General features: G+C 43.6%; 1 pseudogene across 1 annotated transcript; it reads right to left on the bottom strand.

Annotated features, from left to right (window-relative positions):
• Nucleotides 1–304: 304 nt before the first annotated feature.
• On the bottom strand, nt 305–846 carry LOC307102296 (small ribosomal subunit protein uS11-like; annotated as a pseudogene). The gene has a single exon. The product of its transcript is annotated as a small ribosomal subunit protein uS11-like (transcript).
• Between the last annotated feature and the right edge of the window lie 5,778 nt (nt 847–6,624).

The following is a 6,624-nucleotide window of genomic DNA, read 5'->3' as shown; positions in this document are numbered from 1 at the left end:
CCTAACCTGCAGGCCTGGTCCCCCCCAACTGCTCTCCCCTGCAGGCCTGGGTCCCCCCCCCCAACTGCCCTTCCCTGCAGGCCCGGTAACCCCCAACTTCCCTCCTCTGCTGGCCTGGTCACCCCTAACTGCCCTCCCCTGCAGGCTTGATCGCCCCCAACTGCCCTCCCTTGCAGACCTGGTCCCTCCCAACTGCTTTCCTTTGCTGGCCATCTTGTGGCAGCCATCTTTGACCACATGGGGGCAGCCATCTTTTGTGTGTTGGAGTGATGGTCAATTTGCATATTATTATATATATTTTTTTTTTAGCGTACACAAAGGCAATTTATTAACAGAAAATAATTTGAGGAGTCCTGTTCACAGACGGCGACCACGGCGACCCCCCTTTCTGCGGGTGCTGTCGGAGGGGATGGGAGTGACATCCTCAATCCGTCTGATCTTCATTCCCGAGCGGGCAAGGGCTCTTAGAGCTGACTGGGCCCCTGGTCCAGGGGTCTTAGTCCTATTTCCTCCTGTGGCCCGGAGTTTGATGTGAAGAGCAGTGATGCCCAGCTCCTTGCACCTCTGGGCCACATCCTGGGCAGCCAACATGGCAGCATATGGAGAGGACTCATCTCAGTCAGCCTTTACCTTCATTCCACCAGTCACACGGCAGATGGTTTCCTTGCCAGAAAGATCAGTGACATGGACAAAAGTGTCATTGAAGGATGCAAAGATGTGGCAGACACCAAATACATTTTCTCCTTCAGCCACCTGAGGTCCGAGGCTGATGACCTGTTCTTCCTTCTTTTCCTTCCCCTTGCGAGGTGCCATTTCTGTGTGTCTCGTCCAGACTCCGCCACTGGAAAGAGCATATTACTCTTTTATTAGATAGGATATTAGAGGCCCAGTGCATGAATTCGTGCATGGGTGGGGTCCGGCCAGCCTGGCCAGGGGGAGGGGACATGGGTGGTTGGCCAGCCTGCCTCCTGGTCGAACTCCTGGTCAAGGGGACAATTTGCATATTAGCCTTTTATTATATAGGATATACCCTGAGTGGCCAGATTATTATGTATTCAGATATCATAATAATCTGGCCACTCAGGATGGATGGATGGATAGATAGATAGATTTTAAAAGATTTTATCAAAATAAAGAATATGTCACGAGGAAAAAATAATAAAGGCATATACTAGTAAACAATGAAAAAAAAAGTTTATTCTGCTAACTCAATTTCTAATTAAACCACAGACTGAAGCCTCAGTTTGGGTGAGATAATGAGCTAGCAAACCATCTCTGTGATGAACCTGACAGGAATTTACATCAATGATTCTGGAGAAGCCATAGGTAAATAGGCTTATCTAGGAGTGGGATTTTTGAATTTACCTGTAAAGCTGTTTTAACAAAGTTTCTCCACAAGACCTAAGCTAGTGCAGGAGAAAACTGGATTTAGGAAACTACCAATAGTTAATTTTTGCATCTACTAACAATAACTTTTTCATTCCAGAGACTATCTCTGTGAAACTTACCACATTCTTATCAGACAGCAAAATACAGCTGAAACTAGTTGTAAATAGCAAAACACTGCAGAAACTAGTTGTGAAGAGCATTAACATGGGGGAGGAGATGTTAACTATATCTCTAACACTTTTATTTTTTTAAATATATTTTATTGCGTTTTTACAGAGAGGAAGAGAGAGAGATAGAGTTAGAAACATCGATGAGAGAGAAACATCGATCAGCTGCCTCTTGCACACCCCCTACTGGGGATGTGCCCACAACCAAGGTACATGCCCTTGACCGGAATTGAACCCGGGACCCTTCAGTCCGCAGGCCGACGCTTTATCCACTGAGCCAAACCGGTTTCGGCCTAACACTTTTATTTTAAAAACTAGAGGCCCAGTGCATGAAATTCATGCAGTGTGTGTGTGTGGGGGTGTCCCTCAGCCCAGCCTGTACCCTCTCTAATCCGGGACATCTCTCTTGCAATCCGGGATCGCTGGCTCCTAACCGCTCACCTGCCTGCCAGCCTGATTGCCCCTAACCACTCTGTCTGCCTGCCTGATGCCCCTAACTGCTCCCCTGCCTGCCTGGTCACCCCTAACTGCCCTCCCCTGCCAGCCTGGTTGCTGCTAACTGCCTCTGCCATGGCCCCCGCCGTTGTGGCTTTGTCCAGATGGATGTCTGGAAGATGTCTGGTCTAATTAGCATATTACCCTTTTATTAGTATAGATGAAGTCTTAGGACAAATGTGACAAATATTAATTGTCAATTCTGGGTGTTGGTACATGATTATATGTATTTGAATTATTCTTTGTATGGTTGATGTAAGAAACATACAAACCTGTAGAGAATTTTTATGAGTTTATTTGAGCCAAACTGATGACATATACCAGGGAGCAAAATCTCATGCTCCAGAGAGTAAAAGTTTTGCAGATTCTTTTATGTATTTGTAATTAAGGAGGGAATAAAAGGAAGATTACCTGATGGTGGAAGAAAGCAAGGTAGGGATTGGATTACATGATGGTTAACATTATTTGCTCTCTGAAGGTAGTTAGAATTTATTTCAAATGTATGTTAACCTGGATGCACAGCAACAATGAACAAGAAGGTATACACCCTTGAAGGAGGGGTTGGGGCTGGGAGGAGGGGGAGAATGGGAGATATTTGTAATACTGTCAACAATAAAAATATATTTTTAAAAAAGAAGGTATATGCCTGGGGTGTGACTACACATTGTTTTCTACCCATTTAGGAATTTATGATCAGGTCACCTCCTGAGATTACTTTACATACAGCCCCTTTTTTCCCATCCACGGTACTTTTCTGTGTCTTTTTAAATATATATTTTATTGATTTCAGAGAGAAAGGGAGAGGGAGAGAGAAAAACATCAGTGATGAGAGAGAATCATTGATTGGCTGCCTCCTGCACACCCACACTGAGGATTGAGCCCACAACCTGGCCATGTGCCCTGAACAGGAATGAAACCGTTGACCTGGTTCATGGATTGGTGTTCAACCACTTAGTGGCACCAGCTGGGCATTTCTCTGTATTTTTTTAAATATATATTTTATTGATTTTTTACAGAGAGGAAGAGAGAGGGATAGAGAGTTAGAAACATCGATGAGAGAGAAACATAGATCAGCTGCCTCCTGCACACCTCCCATTGGGGATGTGCCTGCAACCAAGGTACATGCCCTTGACCGGAATCGAACCTGGGACCTTTCAGTCCGCAGGCTGATGCTCTATCCACTGAGCCAAACCAGCCAGGACCATTTCTCTGTATTTTAATGTCTCAAAATTATGATAAATAAATAGATATCAGCACATTGATCTGAACAATGCTTTACCTGTTCCAAACATGAATTTCATAAATTATTATACACATGTCTTTAGATTTCTGCTTTCACTCCCCTACCTGTCATTTGCAGGACATTGTAAAAATTAATGGAAGGAGGGATTGTAATCCAAAAGAGTGAATATGTATCACCTCATGCTGACCTAGAGATGACAGAAGGAAACATAACCCTGGAAATCTGTCTCTGGGATTGTAAAGAATGAAGTCATTAATGCAAAAACTAGCAAGATGAGAGAAACCTATCATCTGGTTTAGCTCAGCTTATTAGAATACTGAACAAGAGAAGGTCAATTTCTTGGATTTATGTTGCCCTAAAGTTTTACCATCCTGTACCAAAATCTTTCTCTTATGAAATATTAACAGTTTTATCAAATATGTGTTCCAATCTGTCATACACTACAAAGAACATTACAGCCCTAGCCGGTTTGGCTCAGTAGATAGAGCATCAACCTGTGAACTGAAGGGTCCCAGGTTCGATTTCAGTCAAGGGCACATGCCCAGGTTGTGGGCTTGATCCCCAGTAGGGGGAGTGCAGGAGGCAGCCGATCAATGATTCTCTCTCATCATTGATGTTTCTATCTCTTCCTTCCTCTCTGAAATCAATAAAAAATATACTAAAAGAAAAAAGAATATTACATTCTAGTAGAGCTGGAAAACAATTTGTTAGCCTTAAAAATGTGGACCATTGCCCGGCCAGTGTGGCTCAATGGTTGAGCATCAACCTATGAACCAGGAGGTCACGGTTGAATTCCAGGTTAAGGCACATGCCCCAGTTGTGGCCTCAATCCTTAGTGGGGGGCATGCAGGAGGCAGCCAATCGATGATTCTCTCTCCCTCTTACTTCCTCTCTGAAATCAATTAAAATATTTTTTAAAATGTAGACCATTGCTATCAAAAGGACAAACCAATAGGTGCTTCACTGAGGACACACTACACATGTAGTTTTTCTGTAATGCATAACTTGAATCTAATTATGAGGAAATGGTCAGAAAAAAACAAATTGAGAGATTTTTTTCTTTTAAAAAATATTTTTATTGATTTCAGAGAGGAAGAGATAGAAACATCAATGATGAGAGAAGAATCATGGCTGCCCCCTGCTGGGGATTGAGCCTGCAACCTGGTCTTGTGTCCTGACCAGGAATCAAGCCTGTACCCTTCAGTCCACAGGCCAAGGCTCTATCCACTGAGCCAAACCAGCCAGGGCTTGAGGGATTTTCTAGAACTGGCCTCTTCAAACGTTTTGTACTCTTCAAAAATGTCATTATCAGGACTTGGCTAGATAGTTTGGTTGGTTAAAGGGTTGTCCCTACCCAGGGGTGGGGAATTTTTTGCCAAGGGCCATTTGGATATTTATAACATCACTAAAGGCCCAGTGCACGGGATTTGTGCACTGATGGGGGGCGTGGCCAGCGGGGATCGACTGCTTTGGGGTCACCGCTCATCCCAGTCAGCCAAGCAGCGCTCCCGCTGTGGGAGTGCACTGACCACCAGGGGGCAGCTCCTGCATTGAGCATCTGCCCCCGGTTGGTCAGTGTGCATCATAGCAAATGATCAACGGGTCGTTCTGGTCATTCTGCCGTTCAGTCGCTGGGCTTTTATTATATAGGATTTGTGGGCCATATAAAATTATCAACTTAAAAATTAGCCTGTTATATTTGGTCAAACATTTAATTAACTCAACCCTACTGTCTCAGCAGGGCCAGACCAAATGATTTCTCAGGTCTCATACTGGACATTCTCCACCCCTGCATTGTTTATCCTGTTGATCTCAGCACTGAATGAGAGCTGTGGCTCACTGCCCAGCATCATGAGAGAGTATCATACCTCGTATTGCATATCACTAGCCTGGGAAAAGATTAAAATTCAAAATCTGAAGAATAGTTTCTACTGAAAGCATATTGCTTTCCCATTATCATAAAATAAAATAAAAATCTTAAGTCTAGCTATTGTAAGTTGAGATTGTAGGTGTATGAAAAGTGATAAGGCAAATATAGCAAAATGTTTACAATTGGTGGATCTAGGTGAAGGGAATTGATTGTACTATTCTTACAACTTATTGTATTTGAAATTTCTTCAAAATAAAATGTTAGTATTATGTGTGAGCACCTGGCCGGTGAGCCTTAGTGGTTGAGCATTGGCCCATGCATCAAGAAGTCACCGGTTTGATTTCCGGTGAGGGTACATGCCGTGGTTTCGGGCTCAATCCCCAGCAGGAGGTAGACAATTGATGTTAATGTTTCTCTATCACCAATGTTTTTATCTCTCTCTCCCTCTCTCTTTCTCTCTCTCTAAAAAAAAATTAATAAAAACATATTTTTAAAAATGTGTGTGTGCCCTGGCAGGTGTGACTCAGTTGGTTGAAGTGTTGTCCCGTACACCAAAAGTGTTGGGATTCTATTCCCAGACAGGGCACATACACATACCCAGGTTGCGGGTTCGCTTGCCAGTCGGAGCATGGGTGCAGGAGGCAATAGATTAATCTCTCTCTCTCTCTCTCTCTCTCTCTCTCTCTCAAATCAATAAAAAACATATCATCAGTGAGGATTTAAAGAAAAAAGAATGTATGAACCCTTTAACCAATAAGTCTACTACTAGGAGTCTATCCTAAAAATAACTTTTTCAAGTCTTTGCTTCTGTACCTGGGGCGGGGGGAGGGGGGGGAGTGGAGTGGGAGTTTGAAGCAAATAAGACTGGAGGAATTTATGCCCTAATTTTCTGAATAAGTCCCTCTAAGTGTTTTTTGGGAATGGTGTTAAAAAAGGCATAGAGGCCCTAACCGGGTTGGCTCAGTGGATAGAGCGTCGGCCTGCAGACTGAGGGGTCCCAGGGTCGATTCCGGTCAAGGGCATGTACCTTGGTTGCGGGCATATCCCCAGTAGGGGGTGTGCAGGAGGCAACTGATCAATGTTTCTCTCTCATCGATGTTTCTAACTCTCTATCCCTCTCCCTTCCTCTCTGTAAAAAATCAATAAAATATATTTTTTAAAAAAGGCATAGAGCCATTCAGAAGAATTCGAAATAAACTATGTTGATACTCCACCCTAAAGGATGTGGAGCATCACTCCTCACTCCTTAGTACTTTCTTCTAAAGAGTACAGTAAAGGGTGTGTGTGTAACTTTACAGTGGAGAAACCTGACAAAAACTACATCAGCCAGGCCATCAAGGTCAACACCAATAGTAAAAAATGATGTTGAGCCCTGGCCGGTGTTGTTCAGTGGCTGGTGTCATCGGCCCACAAACATTTAAATTAGAAATAGTTGGGCAATTATCTTAAGTTTCATCTTT

The sequence above is a fragment of the Cnephaeus nilssonii genome (assembly GCF_951640355.1).
Source record: "Cnephaeus nilssonii genome assembly, chromosome: 6".
Taxonomy (NCBI): Eukaryota; Metazoa; Chordata; class Mammalia; order Chiroptera; family Vespertilionidae; genus Cnephaeus; species Cnephaeus nilssonii.
This window is presented reverse-complemented; position numbering and strand designations above follow the sequence as displayed.